General features: G+C 41.9%; 1 long non-coding RNA gene across 2 annotated transcripts in view; it reads left to right on the top strand.

The window, feature by feature from the left end:
- Positions 1–8171, top strand: part of LOC140717182 (uncharacterized) — a 42668-nt gene extending 34497 nt beyond the window's left edge. The window contains exons 4-6 of one of the 2 annotated variants that reach the window (XR_012096482.1): positions 6478–6567; positions 6668–6842; positions 7932–8171. This is a non-coding gene — a long non-coding RNA (uncharacterized lncRNA). Of the gene's footprint in view, positions 1–6477; positions 6568–6667 lie in introns of both variants that reach the window. The other variant, XR_012096481.1, reaches the window with a different exon arrangement.
- Positions 8172–19988: the final 11817 nt, after the last annotated feature.

Here is a 19988-nt window from a genome sequence, read left to right on the forward strand (position 1 = left end):
TTTCTGGTTGGCTGCTAGTGACTAGTGTGTTCAGCGGGGGCAGTGTTGGGACCACTTCTTTTTATCCTGTATAACAATGACTTAGATGATGGGATAAACGGCTTTGTTGCCAAGTATGCAGATGCTACAAAGATTGGTCGAGTGGCAGTTAGTGTTGAGGAAACAGGTAGGATGCAGAAGGACTTAGACAGATTAGGAGAATGGGCAAGAAAATGGCAAATGAAATACAATGTTGGAAAATGCATGGTCATACACTTTGGCAGTAGAAATAAATGTGTGGACTATTTTTTAAATAGGGAGAAAATCCAAAAATCTGAGATGCAGAGGGACTTGGGAGTCCTTGTGCCGAACACCCCGAAGGTGAACTTGCAGGGTGAGTCGGTGGTGAGGAAGGCAAATGCTATGTTTAGCATTCACTTCACGAGGTCTAGAATACAAGAGCAGGGATGTGATGTTTAGACTGTATAAGGCACTGGTGAGGCCTCACCTTGAGGACTGTGAACAGTTTTGGGCTCCTCATCTTAGAAATGATGTGCTAGCATTGGAAAGGGTCCAGAGGAGGTTCTCAAGGATGATTTCAGGAATGAAAGGGTTATCATATGAGGAACATTTGATGACATTGAGTCTGTACTCACTGGAATGCAGAAGGATGGGGGGGGGGGGTGGGATTTCATTGAAACCTTTCTAATGTTGAAAGGCCTAGACAGAGTAGATGTGGAAAGGATGTTTCCCATGGTGGGAGAGTCTAGATCAAGAGGGCACAGCCTGAGGCTAGAGGGGCGCCCTTTCAAAACAGAGTTGCGGAGAAATTTCTTTTAGCTAAAGAGTGGTTAATTTGTGGAATTTGTTGCCATGTGCAGCTGTGGAGGCCAGGTCGTTGAGTGTATTTAAAGCAGAGATTGATAGGTTCTTGATTGGACATGGCATCAAAGATCACGGGAAGGCTGGAAATGGGCTGAGGAGGAGAGAAAAAAGAATCAGCCATGATTGAATGGTGGAGCAAACTCGATGGGCCAGATGGCCTAATTCTGCTCCTATGTCTTATGGACTTATGGTCTTATAGGTGATGTCCTGCTTTCTTTTAATTGCACTTATGTGCTGGGACCAGGACAGGACTTCTGAAATAATAACACCGAGGAATTTAAAGTTGCTGACCCTCATCCAATCCTCTGATGAGGACTGGTTTATCGACCTCTGGTTTCTTCCTCCTGAAGTCGAAAATCAGCTCCTTGGCCTTGCTGCCATTTTTGTTTTGGCGCCACTTAGCCAGGATTTCAATCTCCCTCCTATATGCTGTTTCATCACTGCCTTTGATTCAGCCTGTGACAGTGGTGTCATCAGCAAACTTAAATATGAAGTCTGGTTTTAGATTACTTAGCTAGGGGTTAGCATCCTCCCTGAATTTAGCCTTTTGGGCCGTGTAATATTACAAAACCAAATAAATTCTATGTTGCAGCATGTAATGTAATGTATATGTACCCCAGTATTTAATGTATTGGTCACTTCATCTAATGCTGGAAATCTGTGCTACTGATTACCATTTTAAATTAGTGATTTTCCTTTTGTTGTCTAGAGCACCAAGAAAATATGGCAGTAAGAAGCCCATTTTCTCCCTTGCTCAGTCAGAAAGTTGTGTGGTAATGTAGATGGCAGTGAATGACAATATTTATGTTGCTGCAAGTACAGGGAGCTGAGGAAAAGCAGAACTTGCAAGCTTGTTTCCAATCCTATTTTTAAAGCAGTGATTACGAATTACTCAGTTGCCAGCTTAAGACTTTTATGTTGTCAAGGTTAGAGAACTTTTTGAAAGCAGTAAGGAGATTTGTTTACTAAAAGCAGCTTCCTTTGGTGTTGTACTAGGCCAGTTAATACCAATAATCTCATCCTAGCCATCAGGAAAATCCATTTAAATTGTCTTAATACGGACTGAACAACTTACGGGTTTCTGAAATATATTGGCATGTATTTTATGCAGCTTGTGGAAGCTCAAAATATTAAATTGAACTGATTTAAATTCTTATCAAAAATTTGTTGCATTTTATTTGAAGGTAACATTGCTGCTTTATTCAAATTAATGAAAGAATTACAAGATTAATTATCCATTATTGTAATTATCCATTTCAAGATTCTAATGTTATATTGAGTTATCCTAAGTATATATCTAGTTAAATATTTTCTAATACAATATTGCGTTTATATTGCAGAGCGCCATGTTTGTGGTATTGGTCTGTGTTTGTGGGTAGTTGAGTTGACAGAGTTGCTCCCAGTCTGACTTCCTCTGTATTAGTGAGACCTCATGCAGATTAGGAAACAACTTTGTCAAATATCTTTGCTCTGTCTGTTGCAATAGGCAGGACCTTCCAGTGGCCACCCATTTTAATTTCACTTTCCATGCCCTCACTGGCATGTCTGTTCGTAGCCTCCTCTACTGCCGTGATGAGGCCAAATACAGATTGGAGGAGCAACACCTAATATTCCATCTGGGTAGTTTCCAACCTGGTGGCATAAACATCAAGTTTTCTAATTTCCAGTAACCGCTCACCTGTTTCCTCTCCCCTCATTCTAGCAGCCTTTTCATCTTTTCTCTTCACCTCCCTGGCACTCATGACCGGCCTGTCACCTTCTTCTGGTTCTCCTTCTCTTCCCCTTTCTTCCATAATCTACTGTCCTCTTCTTTCAGATTCCTTCTTCATCCCTTTACCTCTTCCACTCATCACTTCCCAGCTTCTCCCATCATTCCCCACTCCTCCACCCTCCCACCTTCTCCCTGACCAGTCTCACCCATCACCTGCCAGCTTGTACTCATCCCCCTCCCCCCAACTTTCTCAATCTGTCTGATGCACCATCAATAACTCTCAGAGACGGGAGGCAAACGACAGGCTTTTATTAGCTACAAGAGACCACCACACAACATCCTGGAAACTGAGGGAGGAGCAGTGCCTCCAACCGCCTTTATACAGGGGTCTGTGGGAGAAGCCACAGGAGCAGTCAGCAGAGGGGCGTGTCCAGACAGGTATATGTAGTTCACCACACTGTCTTCTGCCTCTTTCTTCTGCAGTCCTGAAGAAGGGTCTCAGCCTGAAATGGGGACTGTTTATTTCCCTCCATAGATGCTGCCTGACCCGATGAGTTCCTGCTGCATTTTGTGTGTTTTGGTTTAAGGTGGTTTACAGTTTTTAAATTAATTGATTTTACTTAAATGTTTTTAATTGTTTTAATTTGACCTTTTACAGAAGTTTTTACTTTTCTTCTTCCATTGACTTGTGAATATTTCTGAATATTATCACAGGAGTGGCCAATAACAATTGCTCCTGGTTCAGTAACACAAAATGGGGATAGACTGGGGTATGACATCATTCTATGCGGATCAGTTTTGGAAGGTATTACTCCTTAAAGTGGGTAATGTGAGGTCCAAGTTAATTCAAAGTGATTTAGAAATAAGTTTAAAAACACAAAATGCTGGCAGAACTTAGCAGGCCAGACAGCATCTATGGGAGGAGGTAGTGACGACGTTTCGGGCCGAAACCCTTCATCAGGAATTCCTGCTGACCCGTTCTCCCGTCTCCAACCCTCCTCCTCCTCATGGACTCCCTGCCCAGGACTTCTACCCGCCCTGGATCTGTTCATCTCTAATTGCCGTCGGGACATTAACCGTCTCGACTTCACCACCCCTTGCTCCAATTCCAACCTTACCCCCTCTGAACACTCTGCTCTCCATTCCCTCCATAACAATCCCAACCTTACCATTAAACCCGCTGATAATGGGGGTGCTGTTGTCGTCTGGTGCACCAATCTGTACATAGCGGAGGTACAACGACAACTCGCTGACCACCTCCTCTTATCTACCCCTGGACCATGACCCCACTAGGGAGCACCAGTCCAGTGTCTCCCAAACCATTTCCGATCTCATCAGCTCGGGAGATTTCCCATCCACGGCCACCAAACTTATAGTTCCCACACCCTGCACTTCCCGTTTCTACCTCCTACCTAAGATTCACAAACTTGCCTGTCCAGGCAGACCCATTGTCTCTGCTTGCTCCTGCCCCACTGAACTCATTTCTGCCTATCTCGACTCTGTTTTATCTCCCCTTGTTCAATCCCTTCCCACCTATGTCCGTGATACTTCCCATGCTTTACATCTTTTCAAAGATTTCAAGTTCCCTGGGCCCCACCACCTCATTTTCACCGTGGAAGTCCAGTCCCTATATATCTCTATCCCCCACCAGAAAGGTCTCCAAGCCCTCCGTTTCTTCCTGGATTCCAGACCCAGCCAGTCACTTTCTACCACCACTCTTCTTCACCTCGCAGAATTAGTCCTCACCCTTAACAATTTCTCCTTTGGCTCCTCCCACTTCCTCCAAACTAAAGGTGTAGCCATGGGCACCCGCATGGGTCCTAGCTATGCCTGCCTTTTTGTCAGCCATGTGGAGCAATCTATGTTCCAAGCCTACACCAGTATCTGTCCTCCTCCTTTCTTACGTTATATCGACGACTGCATTGGCGCTGCTTCCTGCACGCATGCTGAGCTCGTTGACTTCATTAACTTGGCCTCCAACTTTCACCCCGCCCTCAAATTCACCTGGTCTATTTCTGACACCTCCCTCCCCTTTCTAGATCTTTCTGTTTCTATCTCTGAAGACAGCCTATCCACTGACATCTACTACAAACCTACTAACTCCCACAGCACTCTTGATGATGGGTTTTGGCCCGAAACGCCGTCACTATCTCCTCCCATAGATGCTGTCTGGCCTGCTGAGTTCTGCCAACATTTTGTGTTTTTATTTATTTCCAGCATCTGCAGATTCACTTGTGTTGCCCCTAGAAATAAGTTTAGTTGTGTTTCACATCAGGGGAAAGATAATATTCAATTCTGTAATGCCAGAAAAGAAGTTTTGTGAACAGATTTCAAAATAGAAAATTCAGAATCATTTAAGAAGGGGCAGTGATACCATTACAGAAAGATTAGAGAAGTAACAAGTTACACTGTAGTATAACTATTATTGTTGTATTAGTAACACAAATTAATAGCTCCAATATTTTATATTAGGCTTTACTACTGAGGACTGCCTTGCTCAAAGTTCAGAGTAAAATTTATTATCAGAGTACACACATGTCACCAGATAAACCCTGAGATTCATTTTCTGCGGGCATTCTTAGCAAAGCTATAGAACAGTAGCTGTAAACATCAGGAACTACAAGCTGTAAACAAACTGTGCAAATACAGATATAAATAAGTAGCAATAAATAACGAGCGTGAAATAACAAGAAAACAGGGTCCTTAAATGAGAATAGTTATCCCCTTTGGTTCAAGAGCCTAATGACGGAGGGGTTGTAACTTGAAGCTGGTGCTGCGAGTCCTGAGGCACCTGTACCTTCTACCTGATGGCAGCAGAGAGAAAAGTGCACGGCCTGGGTGGTGAGGATCTTTGATGTTGGATGCTGCTTTTCTATGGCAACGTTTCATGTCAATGTGCTCAGTGGTTTGGAGGGTTTTAACCGTGACTTTACTGGGCTGAATCTACAACCTTTTGTAGGATTTTCCGCTCAAAGGCATTGGTGTTCCTATACCAGGCTGGAATGCAGCCAGTCAGCACACTTCCCACCACACATCTATAGAAGTCCGCCAAGGTTTTCAATATCGTTCCGAATCTCCGCAGACTCCTGAGGAAGTAGAGGTGCTGTTGTGATTTCTTTGCAATAATATTTATATGATGGGTTCAGGGTCCAGGACAGGCCCTCTAAGGCAGTGACACCCAGGGATTTAAAGTTACTGATCATCTTCTCTGATCCACTGATGATTACTGGCTCACGGACCTCTGGTTTCCCTCACCTGAAGTCTACAATCAGTTCTTTGGTCTTATTGACATTGAGTGAGAGGTTGTTGTTATTACACCCCTCGGCCAAGTTTTCAGTCTCCCTCGTGTATGCTGATTTACCAGCCCCTTTCATACAGCCCACAACAGTGGTGTCATGAGCAAACTTAAATGTGGGGTTGGAGCTGTTCTTTGCCACACAGTCATAGGTGCAAAGCGAGCAGAATAGGGGGTAAGTACACATCCCTGCGGTGCTCATGTGCTGATAGAGATTGTGGACGAGATGTTTTTGCCTATCTGAACTCCTGGGGTCCACAGGTGAGGAAACCCAGAATCTAGTTGCATAAGGGGGCATTGAGGCCTGGGTCTTGGAGTTTACTGATTAGTTTTGAGGGCTTGAATATAATTTGAATGACAGCTTGAATATAAAGGTAATGATCAAGTGGGATTTACTGATGAGTATTACCTGACTTTACCCAGTGAGCAAGGATATTAGACATATTCATAACTCAGTGTAAGGCATTTAAACAAGGCAGTGTTGATGTGGTAGTATTGAAGATCTCATTTCCTGTCAGGGCTGAAGAGAAATGATGAATAAAGGCTCACAGAAATGGGGATGAGAGGTCATTGACTAGAGTCTTTAATTTTGTTTCCCTCTCCAAAGGTGTTCCTTTTCTGTTGAATACCTCCAGCGTTTTGTTATTATTTCTGCAGTGCGCTAATGTGTCAAAAAGATGGAAATTCAAAGGAATTAGTAAGTAATTTAAAAAAATATTTGTGCACGCCTTGCATCTGAATTGAGCTTCAGTTTCAATATTTATGGATATCTATTTTTCTAACCTTTTGCTGCAAAGCTTCCATTTCTATTAAGCAAATGAGACCAGAAGGAGAAAGAGGAAGAGGAGGACAACAAATGATGGAAGCAAACAGATACTAGAGGAAATGTAGCAGCATCTATGCTTTGGCATTCCCACTCCAGAATATATGTCAATTGGCTCAAGAGGTTGGATCAGGGAGAAGCCATCACAGGTATTGCCAGTGGTTACCAAATATGCCATGTGCTTAATTCTTCCAACTACTATATTTTCTCAAAGTGCTAGTTTTAATTTTGAGGACCTGGAGAGGGTCGGGAAGCTATTCCAGGGCTACTTACTGATGTGAACTGGGAAATTGTGCTGTCTGGGCATGTGTTTGTCAATATCTGTTACTGCTGACATCACAGCAAACCTAAAAAAAATCACACTAATTTAAGACATTTGATTGATGGGTGTTTTCCTTCTCGTTTTATTTATCTTCACTTCTGATTTGCTGCTCAAGTTTTATTCACTTCATATGACGACATTTGGTATCAGCACAATTTAATGCAATTGGACACTATTTTCTCTTTCTTTTTCTTGTCCTTGCTTCTCCAGTTCTGCTGTTCGTGACAAATTGTTACAGTTGAGATGTGCTGGTTGTATGATAAAAATTGAAGCTAATGTGACATTTCAATACATTAGCAATTAACAGCTTTGTTTTCTCTTCCTTGCTCTGTTTCCTGGCTGGTGCCTACGACATGATCTATTTCAATTTTAATTGCAGGGGCTTCACAGTTGATTCTAATTCTTTCCTTACCTGAGGCTGCTGTGTAGAAGCATAGTCTCACAAAACTGTGGTTCCATTGAGCATAATGCCTGCTTTTCCCTTTCCAACCGCGTGCAGTTACTGAAGGCAATCGTAGCACTTATACCGTCTCCATGGCAACGATCAGCAAATATGTCATGGCCCAAGCATTGAACCTAAGACCTTCATGATTTATATGGGTTAGCTTCTGACTGATAAATTCACTGAACCACTAGGACACTAGTTTTTTTTCCTGTTATTCTTGTTATCTCATTGCAAATACCCTGAGGTAAATTTTAAGATTGTCAGTGCATTTCTGTTAATCAGACTCATGGGTAACAAGTTTATCCTGTGGTAATATGCTGTCAAAATGTTCTATGATTCAGCCTGCTGAAGATTGACAGGCAAGTGTCCATTTATGGTTAGATTTGAAACCTGAATGCATTTGAAGCTTTAAAATGTTATTGAGCATTTCAATTTTAGACTTATCCTTGCAATGTATGCCATTTTATACAGAAGACGGGAGAGCACACATGCACAAGTTCAAATTCATGTAACTGCAGTGCACTGGGTCATACTGTGGTGAACTGCATATACCTGTCTGGACACGCCCACTGCTGACTACTCCCGTGGCTCCTCCCACAGACCCCTGTATAAAGGCGATTGAGGTCTGAGCCCAGCCTCTTTATGTCTCCAGGATGTAGTATGGTGGTCAACCACTGCTTGTTCCTTCTTCCAGTCAATAAAAGCTGATATCTCGCCTTTACGTCTCAGAGAGAGTTATTGATGGTGCATCACATACAGACAGCAGTATCTGTCTCATATTGACCAAATAGTTACAGCATTAGAATCAAAAGTGTTATAAAGAGCAGAAAGAGGCCCTTGCACTTTATTTGTCTATCTGCTCTGCTCTTTCTCGCTGACTGTAACACCACATTCTGCACCATACTCCTTGATATACTTACGTTTGGAAAGACCTACCTGAGTGGCGGACGAACTTCATGTCTTCGCTGAATCTCCTACATGTCAATATTATAAACCATTTCCAATTTAGCCACCATGTCCGTGCTGACCTCCCATCCATCTATTTGTACGCATGATGTCCATGTCCTTCTGTGCTTTGTGTCCAAATCTTAAACATAATGACTGTATCCGATTCCCTCATTTCCCCTGGCAGCAGGTTCTAGATATCAACCACTCTCTGGTTTTTGAATCAAAGTTCCCTCAAATCAAGTCAAACTTACACCATTTTGTTTTTCATTCCCCTACCATTGAAAAAATATTCCAACCATTTACTCCATCCATGAATCATATTTTTAAATGCCACTTATCAGGTCACTTCTGACTCTCCTTTGCTCCAGGGTAAACAAGCCCAGCCTGTCCAAACTCTATCCATAACTCAAACTGTCCTGTGGAGGCAATATTAGACCAGAGCGTTTGATGGCTCTGGGCCTGTATTCACTAGAATTTAGAAGAATGAGGAGTGACCTCATTGAAATCTATCGAAGGCTGAAAGGCCTGGAGAAAGTGGATGTGGAGAAGATGTTTCCAATAGTGGGAGAGTCAAAGACCAGAGGACACAGCCTCAGAATAGAGGGACGCCCTTTTAGAATGGACGAGGAGGAATTTCGTTAGCTAGAGAGAGGTGAATCTGTGGAATTCTTTGCCACTGGCAGCTGCGGAAGCCAAGTCTTTGTATATTTAAGGTAGAGGTTGATAGATTCTTGATTAGTCAGGACATAAAGGGATATAGGGAGAAGGCAAGAGATTGGGACTGAGAAGAAAATTGGATCAGCCATGATGAAATGGTGGAGCAGATTCGATGGGCCAAATGGCACATATATCTGCTCCTATATCTTATGTTCTTATAAGAATTAGTCTATTCAGCCCATCAAGTCTGCTCTGCTATTCAATCATGTCTCATTTAATTTCTCTTTCAACTTCATTCACTTGCCTTCTCCTCATAATCTTTGACACCCTTTCAAATCAAGAACCCACCAAATTCCAATTTAAACATACCCAAAGACTTGGTCTCCACAGCCGTCTGTGACAATGAATTCCACAAATTCCACATCTTATTCTGGCTTCTGACAAGTTACCTTCTAGTCCTGATGAAAGGTCTTGGCCCGAAAGGCCAACTGCCCCTTCTCCTCCAAGATGCTGCCCAACCCACCAAGCTCGTCCAGCATCTTGTGTTGCATTGGGCTGGTACCAACAGGCTCATCCCGCCCGAGCCACAGACTGTAGGCTAAAGTGAACGATAGTGAACTCTTACTGAATCTCCGCTGCACTCTCCCCAGTGCAAACACATCCATCCTATCGTGAATTACTGTCCACATCAATCAATCAATCTAACACAGTTAGCCCACCACGAGAGGAGAAGTTTGTTGGATGAAATCAATAGCGTAGCTCCCAGGTAATGTATTGGAATGGTGAAGAACAGTGTTGGGAGTCTAGTACAGTGAAGTCTGTTAGACAATGTTAAAACTACACTGGCTTTTGAGTGCTACCTAATTATGTTCTCCTAATACTGATCAAGCAGTGCAGCATAAGAACGTGGCTGATGTTTATCAGGCAATTGACTTGTGAATATGGAGGGTAACCAAGAGGAAACAGGGAAGGGGCTGAGTATTTGGTGGTGCAGGAAGAGTTCTGCTGATGACTTGAATCTGGTAAGTGACTAATCAGGGCATGAGAGACTGCAGCTGCTGGAGTCTGGAGCAAAGTCCAGCCCAGTGGAGGAACTCACTAGAACAAGCAGCACCTGTGGGAGGAAAGTGACTGATGAAGTTACCAGTGGCAACGCCATTTTGTCATCTGAGACTGGGTTAGAAGAAATCTTTGAGTTGAGTTCTGATATTGAAGAGGACTTCATTTAACAGTGCAGGGTAAGTAAAGAATGATAAGCTTATGGGGACGAGTGGATAACTGGATAGGCAAAGTGAGAGAAAGGATTTCATGGCAGTGGTATCTAAACCATCAGTAAGTCTCCTTCTAGACTAAGCAATACCCAGTACTCCCCTCAACTCTCCAGCAACTTCCAATTCATTTCCTGTACTTAATAAAGTTTGTTTCTTTTGTTACTGAATTTAACCTTTTGAACATAAATTAACTGTTTCATTCAGTTAACAAGTTGTTAAATCGGTTTGTTGTACAGTGGTACAGTGAAAAACTGTACCGAAAATGTCATCACATCAGTCCATTGAGGTAGTAAAATAGTAATAGAATGCAAAATTTGGTGTTATAGCTACAGAGAAAGAGCTGTACAAGTAGACACCGAGGGGTAAGGCTATGATGAAGTAGACTGGAAAGTCAAGAGTCCATTTTATCATAATCAGAATCAGAGTCAGGTTTTATATCACCGACATATATCATGAGAATTGTTGTTATGTGGCAGCAGTATTAGCAATACATAATAATAAAAGCATTATTATTGTAAATTGCAGTATGAAGTATATATACATTAAAAAGTTAAATTAAAGTAGTGCAAAAAGAGAGGAAAAGGTAGTGAGGTAGTGGATCTGGTAAGTGTCTAATGAAGGCATGGGATTAATTTTTATGGTGGATGCAGAGAGCTGGTGAGTCACTGTCCTCACCCATCAGCATCCATGAGGTGGAACTTCGAAGACTATCTCTCCACTACCATCTGTAATAGGAGAAAGAATAATGAGTGCAAATAACTAGTAAATAAAGATGTGGATTGGGCTGATGTGGTAACAGGGAACTACAGATTTGAAGTAGAGGCCTGGAGTGCAGCAGTGACGAAACCCAGGTTTCAGGAACTTCACCAGTTATATTACAGTGTGCACCCATTTTTGTGATAGAAAATTGTTAGACCTGTGGATAATCATTGTATTCTGCAATGAGGACCTAGTCTGTAACTTAATTAAGTCTTCCTGTAGCCACCATTCATTTATCAAAATGTGATTTCACTGGTAATCTCGTCAACTGAGAATACAAAAGCTCTACTAAATTCCTGCTCAAGTAGATCAGCTTTGCCTGGTCTCCTGGTGCACAGCAATTTTTAAATAAGTTGCCTGTAATTTCACACATCAGCTCCATGTGATCTTTCAGCTTGCTCCCCCATCATTTTACATGGATGGTCCTTAATTTTGAAAAGGTGAAATCTCTCCCTTCAGATGAATTGCCTCTCAGCATACACCATGTGAAACCCTTCAGAATCTTAAATTTTATTATGATTATTTTTTATTCTTAAATATGCACAAATTTTGAAACCTAACTGTATGCAGATTGTAAAAATTTTTGTCAGCTTGTGAAAATTGAGCTACATTTTATCGACGTGATACTCTCTCCCTTATGCACATTGTTGTTCTTTGCAAATCTTGCTAAGTTTTGTTAAAATGTTATTGGTATGGTATAAAAGCACTGACTGCTGTCTGTTTAGTAGTGAGAAACATATCCATCCATACTTCCACATTGGTCCATTAAATCCTTTAGTTAGCCACAGGGTAATATGTTCATAATGCCCTCCAAGAACATTTTAAATGCTGTTCAGTAGGGAAGCCAAAAGAGGATTGACAGCCCTTTTTAGAATTTGACAGAATCTAAGCTTGTCTTTGACTTTTTCAGCAGAACAAGTAGACCCCAGTGTTCCCGCCTCCAGCAGTTGACTCTTATGGATTCATGGGTCACTTGTGAATTAGAACACAAGATCAATATTCTGTATAACAGAAAATTAATAGCTGAAATGCGCTGTAGGCATAAAAGTGAGGTTACACAAAAGAGAAGGAAGACCATGTATTCCTGCAAGTTGCTGGAGCAGAGCTTGTTAACTTGCAAGGCTTTTTTACCTACCTAACTGCAAAATGTGAAAGAGCGTGGCTAATTACCCATAGACTTGTTGGAGCATTGGCGTAGTGTTATTATTGTTGTTATTCCTGTCCACGCCTTGTGGCACATTGGATGGCAATCTTCAGCATTTTTTTTTTACGAGGCCAAGCTGTTAACTTGACGCTCAACCCAGCACGGGTGGAAAGCTTGCAAAAGGAGCTGGCTGGATTCAAACCCAGGACCACTTGCCTCAAAGTCCAGAGTTCATGCCACTACACCACCAGCTGGCATAGGCAGCAGTGTACTACTGAATAATATGATGCATGTGCATTTCTCTAGAGCGAGTGGGGTGAACATGAGGCTGAAAGTTGGTGGGGTCTTGAAGATAGACGGGATGGAGTTTACACGACAGTCAGGGGTTAGAATCATGACCTGGTGGATGACCGATTGAGAGGAGGATTGTCATCTTGGGGATGAGGTATAGGTGGCATCTCGAGACATAGAGTGCTGGGTTCTCATAACTGGAAACTAAGAAAGGGAGTTGGAGTTGATGACTTGGTGTTGGTGATCAGGTGCTTGAGTGGAGGGATAGAGGTTCACTTTGAGCAAATCCATGTCCGAGTAACTAATAACAATGAAATATAACAGAGAAGACTCCGCAGAAGCTGGAAATCTTGAGCAACACACACAAGATGCTGGTGGAACTCTGCAAGTCAGGCAGCATCTATAGGAAGAAATGAACAGCCACCATTTTGAGGCCAGACCTGATGTTCCTCCAGCCTGTTGTGTTTTGAATAATGGAAAATGGCTGTTCCAGGCATGCACACTAGTCGCTCCAGGAACAATGAGATTCTGGTTCTAGACTGTGGTGAACTACATATACCTGTCTGGACACTACATATAACTACATATACCCTGCTGACTGCTCCTGTGGCTCCTCCCACAGACCCCGGTATAAAGGCGCTTGGAGCCACAGACCCTTCCTCAGTCTCCAGGATGTCGTATGATGGTCACTTGCTGCTTGTGCTTTCTTCCAGCCAATAAAAGCCGACCTTAACCCACGTCTCAGAGTTATTGATGGTGCATCATAGACAGAGTTCAAAAAGGAACCCTGCATGCAAAAAGACATCATAGAAAAAGACAGATTACGTGCTCAGTGCAAAGTACTCTGTTGAATTTCTAGTATATTGATAAACACAACAAGATATAACACAGAAGCCACTTTGTGCCACTTGCTGAAAGTCACCATGCTGAAAAAAAAGCAACCATTGTCTTACTGGATTCAATAACTAAGCTGTAGCTCTTTTAAATGTTAATGAAAGCTTTCCAACTAGAAACAAATGTGTCAATTTTTAAATCACCCCGTTAATAGATTGGCAAGGACAAAGTAAGCATAGCTTAATTCAAAACTTAACAACGTTAGCTATTTTCCTTCATATAGACCTGTTACACCTAAACAATGAATGAAATCAGTAGAAGTTGTCCACCTCCTTGGGCTAATGTGAGCCTATTATGTAGTCATTCTGTAAATTGTAAGATTTTTGCACAGATGCCTGCATAAGAAGTCATACTTGATTTTCCATTGCAATAAAAATAGAAAATGCAAAGACAGTCAGCAGGTTAGACACCATTGGTGAAAAAGGCAACAGTTAACATTTTAGATCTGTGATCTTTCATGAAAGGTTAACTGTTTCTCTTTCCACAGATGCTGCCTGAGTGCTTACCAGTATTTTCTGTTTGTACGTCAGACTTTGAGCATATACGTGTTATTTTATTTTCTTTGATCTTCTATTAGTCTATCAACTACAACATCAGGTAACAGTGACATCCTTGGCTATATTAAGGATATTATTAACACAACATTAGCTAATGAATTATTTCTAAAAATACAGGAAGAATTGTCTGAATTCTGTTACTTATAATTCTTCTGATTTTAAAAGTTTAGCTTATGTTTAATGAGGAGGTTATTGGCTTTGGTATTTTGTAAATGAAAGAATATTGCATCTTTTGATTTGGGTAATAGCTGATCAAAAGGCTGGCTGCCAAAGACTGAGGTAGAAACAGTTTCCTTCTCATCAGGAGCTTTAACCATCAAAGCTGTAAAATTCTGATCATTACGCCAACATATATTTGAAATCCTTTTCCTTGCTACGCTGCCATAGAATATCTCATCATAAAAGGAACCATTGGTATTTATGAAGCTGAGAAAGCATTTTGAACATTTTGGCCTCTGTTCTAAAGCATGTTAAAAAGCCATGAACATTTACTAGCAGTGAGCTGTTACAACGTTTAAGAATCAGTTTTCACCATTCATTCTCACAGATATTTGAGTTTTCAGTGACTACATTCGCATACAGATTTTAACCCTATTTCCTCCTGCATCTCTCCACCTAATTCAGTTTAAAGGTTGGCCTTGTCATTCCATTGGCCAAACTTCTGTCACCACTGATCCACTCGACCACACCTTTACTCCAGCATTGATATTCTGGTGCTAATCAACATCACCGCACTCCTACCCGGCCCGTTTAGAAAAACACTAAAAAATGGTCAATTCGAAATGAAATACAAAATACTGGAAATACTTAACAAGTCAGGCAGCATCTGTAAATATTAATATTTCATCTCCAAAGCTCTTCCATATTTTCTGTTTGCATTTCTGCCTCCCCAGTACACTGTTCATCTGTTACCTTAAAGGCAATGGATGAAGCAACTGCAGAAACTTGGAAGCACAGTAAATATGAACAGAGAGTAAGCCATTCAGCCCTTTGGCCCTGCTCTACCATTCAACTTGATCATGGCTGAGCATTCATTTCAGTACCATGATCCTGCCTTCTTCACAGATCTTTGGACTCTTTTACATTAAGAAATATCCCTACCTTCTTAGAGTGTATTTAGTGCTTGTTCTCCACTGCCTTCTGTGGCAGTAATTCCTATGGGTGAAGAAGTCTGTCTTAAAACTCAGTTCTAAATGATATATCCTGTATTCTGAGGCTCTAATTCCAGCTTCTGGATTCTTCAGTCTAAAAACTCAAATGGGCAATCTCATGTTTTTCCACATATATGTGTATCTACCCTGCAATTACCCAGTCATCAGACGTGCTGCATTGGAGTCCCTTTGCATGCCCTCACCAACTCACATTCACTTGCATTTTTATGCCACACTGGACTCCCTACAATTCACCTACCGACTGAACCGGTCTACTGATGATGCACTGCACACTGTCCTCACTCACCTGGAGAAGAAGGATGCACATGATAGGATGTTGTTCCTGGACCACTGTTCAGCATTCAACACCATAATTCCCTCCAGACTTGACAGGAAGCTCAGAGACCTCGGCCTGCACCCCGCCTTGTGCAGCTGGACTCTAAGACTTCCAATGGGATTGCTGGCAGGGGGTAAGGATGGACTCGCTCATCTCAGTCCCTCAACACAGATGCCCCCCAGGTTTGTGTCCTGAGCCCCCTCCTCTACTCCCTTTACACCCATAACTGTGCTGCCACGCACAGCTCCAATCTGCTGATCAACTTTGCAGATGACACGACATTGATTGGCCTTATTTCTAGCGGAGACGAGACAGCTTACAGAGGAGAGGTTGACAAGCTGACACAGTGGTGACAAGATAACAACCTCTCCCTCAATGTCCAAAAAACAAAAAAGCTGATTGTGGATTAAAGGAGGAGTCGAGACAGGCTCAACATCAATGTGACTGCAGTTGACAGGGTGAGTAATTTCAAGTTCCTCAGTATCCACATCACCAAAGACCTCACCTGGACTGTACACACCGGCTGTGTGGCAAAAAAAAAACACAACAGTGTCTCTTCCACCTCAGGTGACTGGCATGAGTCCCCCAATCCTCATGACCTTCTACAGGGGCACTATTGACTCTGGTTGTATCACCACCTGTTACAGGAACTGCACCAACCTTGATCGCTGGGCACTGCAGAGAGTGGTACGGACAGCCCAGCGCATCTGTGGATGTGAACTTCCCTCCATTGAGGACATTTACAGCAGCATGTGCAGAAAGAAGGCCTGGAAGATCATCAGGGATACCATCCACCCCAACCATAAACTGGTTCAACTGCTTCCATCTGGCAAACAGTACCACAGCATTAAAGATAGGACCAACCGGTAATGGGACAGCTTCTTTCTACAAGCCATTAGACTTGTAAATTCACATTGTGATGGAGTCATAACACAAAAATGTTTACTCCTTCATGTTGTGGGATGGATGTAAGATTTAAATAAATTCAAATTCAAAGCATGCAAATTTGAACAGATGTCAATTGGTTCAGCCAGTCATCACAAGCTCAACTTGCCAGTCCTGCAAAAAAAAATCATTATCAATTTACTTAATGCTTTCACCATTGATCTAATCTCACTAAAGTTCACATTCCATTGACACTTCATAATAGGATAAGGTACTTAAAAATCATTGCGGTTTTAGCTGAGTAGCACTGACTGAATTTCCCAGAACCATTGCATTTGAGTTACCTGATGTCCATTGATCAGTCCTTGCTACCAGAATAGCAGAGAAGCTAGAATACTCCAATTTACAACTTAATGTAAAGGTTATTTGCTGAACTACATTAAACAAACAGTTCTTTAAAAGACTGGAGTGCCACTGGGCCCTGTTCTCAGCTATTAAAATAGCTTGTGATTCTAGGATTGCACCAAGAAGTAAAGGTACTGACTTCTTTTCACAAACAAGAGAAAATCTGCAGAGCTGGACTTCTCACAACTGCAAAATATTTTCTCAAGCTGGTATCTACATTACCCACACCTCCAACAATGGCGTTATACAGTACAAAAATAAGCCCCTTGGTCCGCCAATCTACTATATTGCCCCTGACCTTCTGTACAGTGATCCCATTTACCCTGCTCTTTCTGCACCCTTTACATATTGCCCTCTCTACTTGTAATCTCCCTGTGGCCGATCGCTATTGCTCCTGTACTGTCCCCGACCACCCGCCTCCTCTATGTCCACTAAGTTCATTTTCGCTTCCCTCTGATCTCTCAGATACTTCATGCTTTACCCAATCTGGTGCGCTGGTTCGTCACCCTGTACCTCTTCACCTTACCTGCTCTCCCCCTTCAAACTCTGGCTGATTATTGTTGCTTATCACTTGTTTAGGGATAAGCAATAAAAATCACGCTATTCATTTCTCTTTCTAAGTTCACCCTCTATTTTCAGGTCCGCCTGAGCTGGGCCCTCAACGCCACCTACTAGACTGCCCCCACCCCCACCCTCCTCCATCATCCTTTCAGGTCAGGTCCGCCTGAGCTGCAGCAAGCTAGGCTCCCACCCAGCCTGGCATCTCAGACCATCCTGTACTTCGTTCTCAGACTTTTCACACAGATTATCCTACCTGGTGCGCTAGCTCGTCACCCTACACTGCTTCACTTTGCACAGTTGATTTCCAGTTGCCCATTCACCCCCTCTTCGTACTGTGTCCAAATGTTATTGCTCGTCCCTTACACAGTACCCTCTTCACTCTGTTTCTTCATGTTCCTTGCTCACGCCACAGGTTTGGGTAGACCAGTGGTTCCCAACGTTTTTGGCTCGTGGCTCATTCCTGACTTTCATTTACCTCTGTGGCCCCTACCCTCCATAGTCTTCACTAGTTGGTAAAGTTTTTATTGGTCAACTAATTATTTTTATCATACAGACAGTACCTTTGTTTACCAATGTCTGTAGTGAGATGCTGAAGATGTTCTATAGGTCAGTTGTGGAGAGCGCCCTCTTCTTTGTGGTGGCGTGTTGGGGAGGAAGAAGAGGGACGCCTCACGTCTTAATAAGCTGGTAAGGAAGGCGGGCTCTGTCGTGGGCAAAGTACTGGAGAGTTTAACATCGGTAGCTGAGCGAAGGGCGCTGAGTAGGCTACGGTCAATTATGGAAAACTCTGAACATCCTCTACATAGCACCATCCAGAGACAGAGAAGCAGTTTCAGCGACAGGTTACTATCGATGCAATGCTCCTCAGACAGGATGAAGAGGTCAATACTCCCCAATGCCATTAGGCTTTACAATTCAACCGCCAGGACTTAAGAACTTTTTAAAAGCTATCATTAATGCTTTTTGAGATAGTGATTTAGATGCATATCATATTTTTTTACTGAGTTAAGTATTGTATGTAATTAGTTTTGCTACAACAAGTGTATGGGATATTGGAAAAAAGTTGAATTTCCCCATGGGGATGAATAAAGTATCTATCTATCTATCTATCTATCTAGTATAGTTACTTATGGTTCCTTAAGATTGTTATAGCTGGGGTTGGTAATGGGGGTCAAGCTGCCAGTACCTATTAAATGCTCCCAACGGTGCGCGACTCAAGTAGCCACTGACAACCAAGTCCAGCTCCTGGCCTTCACGTGTGGCTTAACTGCTAAGCCCGACAGAACTGTTTCTACTGACAGCAGGAGGGGCAAAGGCGGGTACCTGGTGCCTTAAAACTGGCTGCTTTGGGCAGATGGAGTTTGTCAGCTGTGATTGGCAGTTCATCTAGGAGAAGGAAAACTCTGATCTCAAACCTCTGCTGCCTTGCAGCTATACCCACTCATGGGGAAGGCTTTGGGAGTAAACCCCGAGGGAAAAATTCAGAGCCGGATTCCCTAAGTCCTACATTGAGTTCAACACTGACTGGCAACTCTGGTGATACTGCAGGGACCAAACTGTATTGGTCACTACTGTTCCTTCGGGTTTATTAGCTGCATGGAGAGGGGGAGCCTGCTAATGGGCAACAGCTTGCTCTCCATATCGTATTGCCCAGGCTTGTTCAACTAGACAACTAGGACACAACATCTATGGTCGGCCCTGACCAACAGAGGCCTCCAGTTACATATGAGGTACCCCAGGCTAGTACTGTGGGAACATTTCCAAACATTTCTAATAATCTAATTTTTAATTTGGCCTACTTATAGAATTGCTTAATGCCTTTTGATGTTGATTCTAGTTATATAATTTGATATACTGTATTTGATTACATTTATTCTATATAATATTTGTCTTATGATTTTTAATTTTGTCTCTAGTCTTATGATTATATAGATTTATCTTTACAGTTACATCTTCATCTTAATGTATGAAAGGTGCTATGTAAATAAAGTTATTACTGTAGGGAGGTTCGGAGTTGATGAATCTAATGGTCCTTTCTTTTATTTGATGTTATAAACAGCCCATGTTCTTTTCTTTCTTAGTTTTTTGGTTAGTATTGTTTAGATTAGTATTTTTTGGGGGTATATTTTCTTTTGTTTTCTTTTTGGATATGTTAATCCTTTTTTTAGGTATTCTACATTTGTACTTGAACATTTTTGGGTGGTTTATTACCTTTGTATTAACTGAATATATAATTATATATGTCGTCCATTAACAAAGTAATCCCAATAATTGTGTAGCAATATTATGTTATATCCACTACCTTGATATTAATAAAATGATTGAAAACGAAAGTAAATAAAGTTATTATTATTTTAACAGGTTATTATATGTTAAATATAAAGTTATAGGAGTATATGAAAAATAAAACCATTTCAAATCTCTGAATAGGATACTTTATTTATAATATGCAAAATATTCTTCCAACCAGTAACAAAAAAGCGCTTAATATTGTTACTTTGGTTACTTAGTGAGATCTTTGCGGTTGAATACCTGGTTGAATTGTGGTAGATGATGATGCAGTGGTAGGCTACGTGTGCTTTCTCCTCTCTGCAGTTTAGCCGTTCGTGGCCAATGACCCCACTGCAGGAACTGCAGCCTTCATGTCACGTTTTATAAGTGTCATAAC

The sequence above is a fragment of the Hemitrygon akajei genome, chromosome 27 (genome assembly GCF_048418815.1).
Source record: "Hemitrygon akajei chromosome 27, sHemAka1.3, whole genome shotgun sequence".
Lineage (NCBI taxonomy): Eukaryota > Metazoa > Chordata > Chondrichthyes > Myliobatiformes > Dasyatidae > Hemitrygon > Hemitrygon akajei.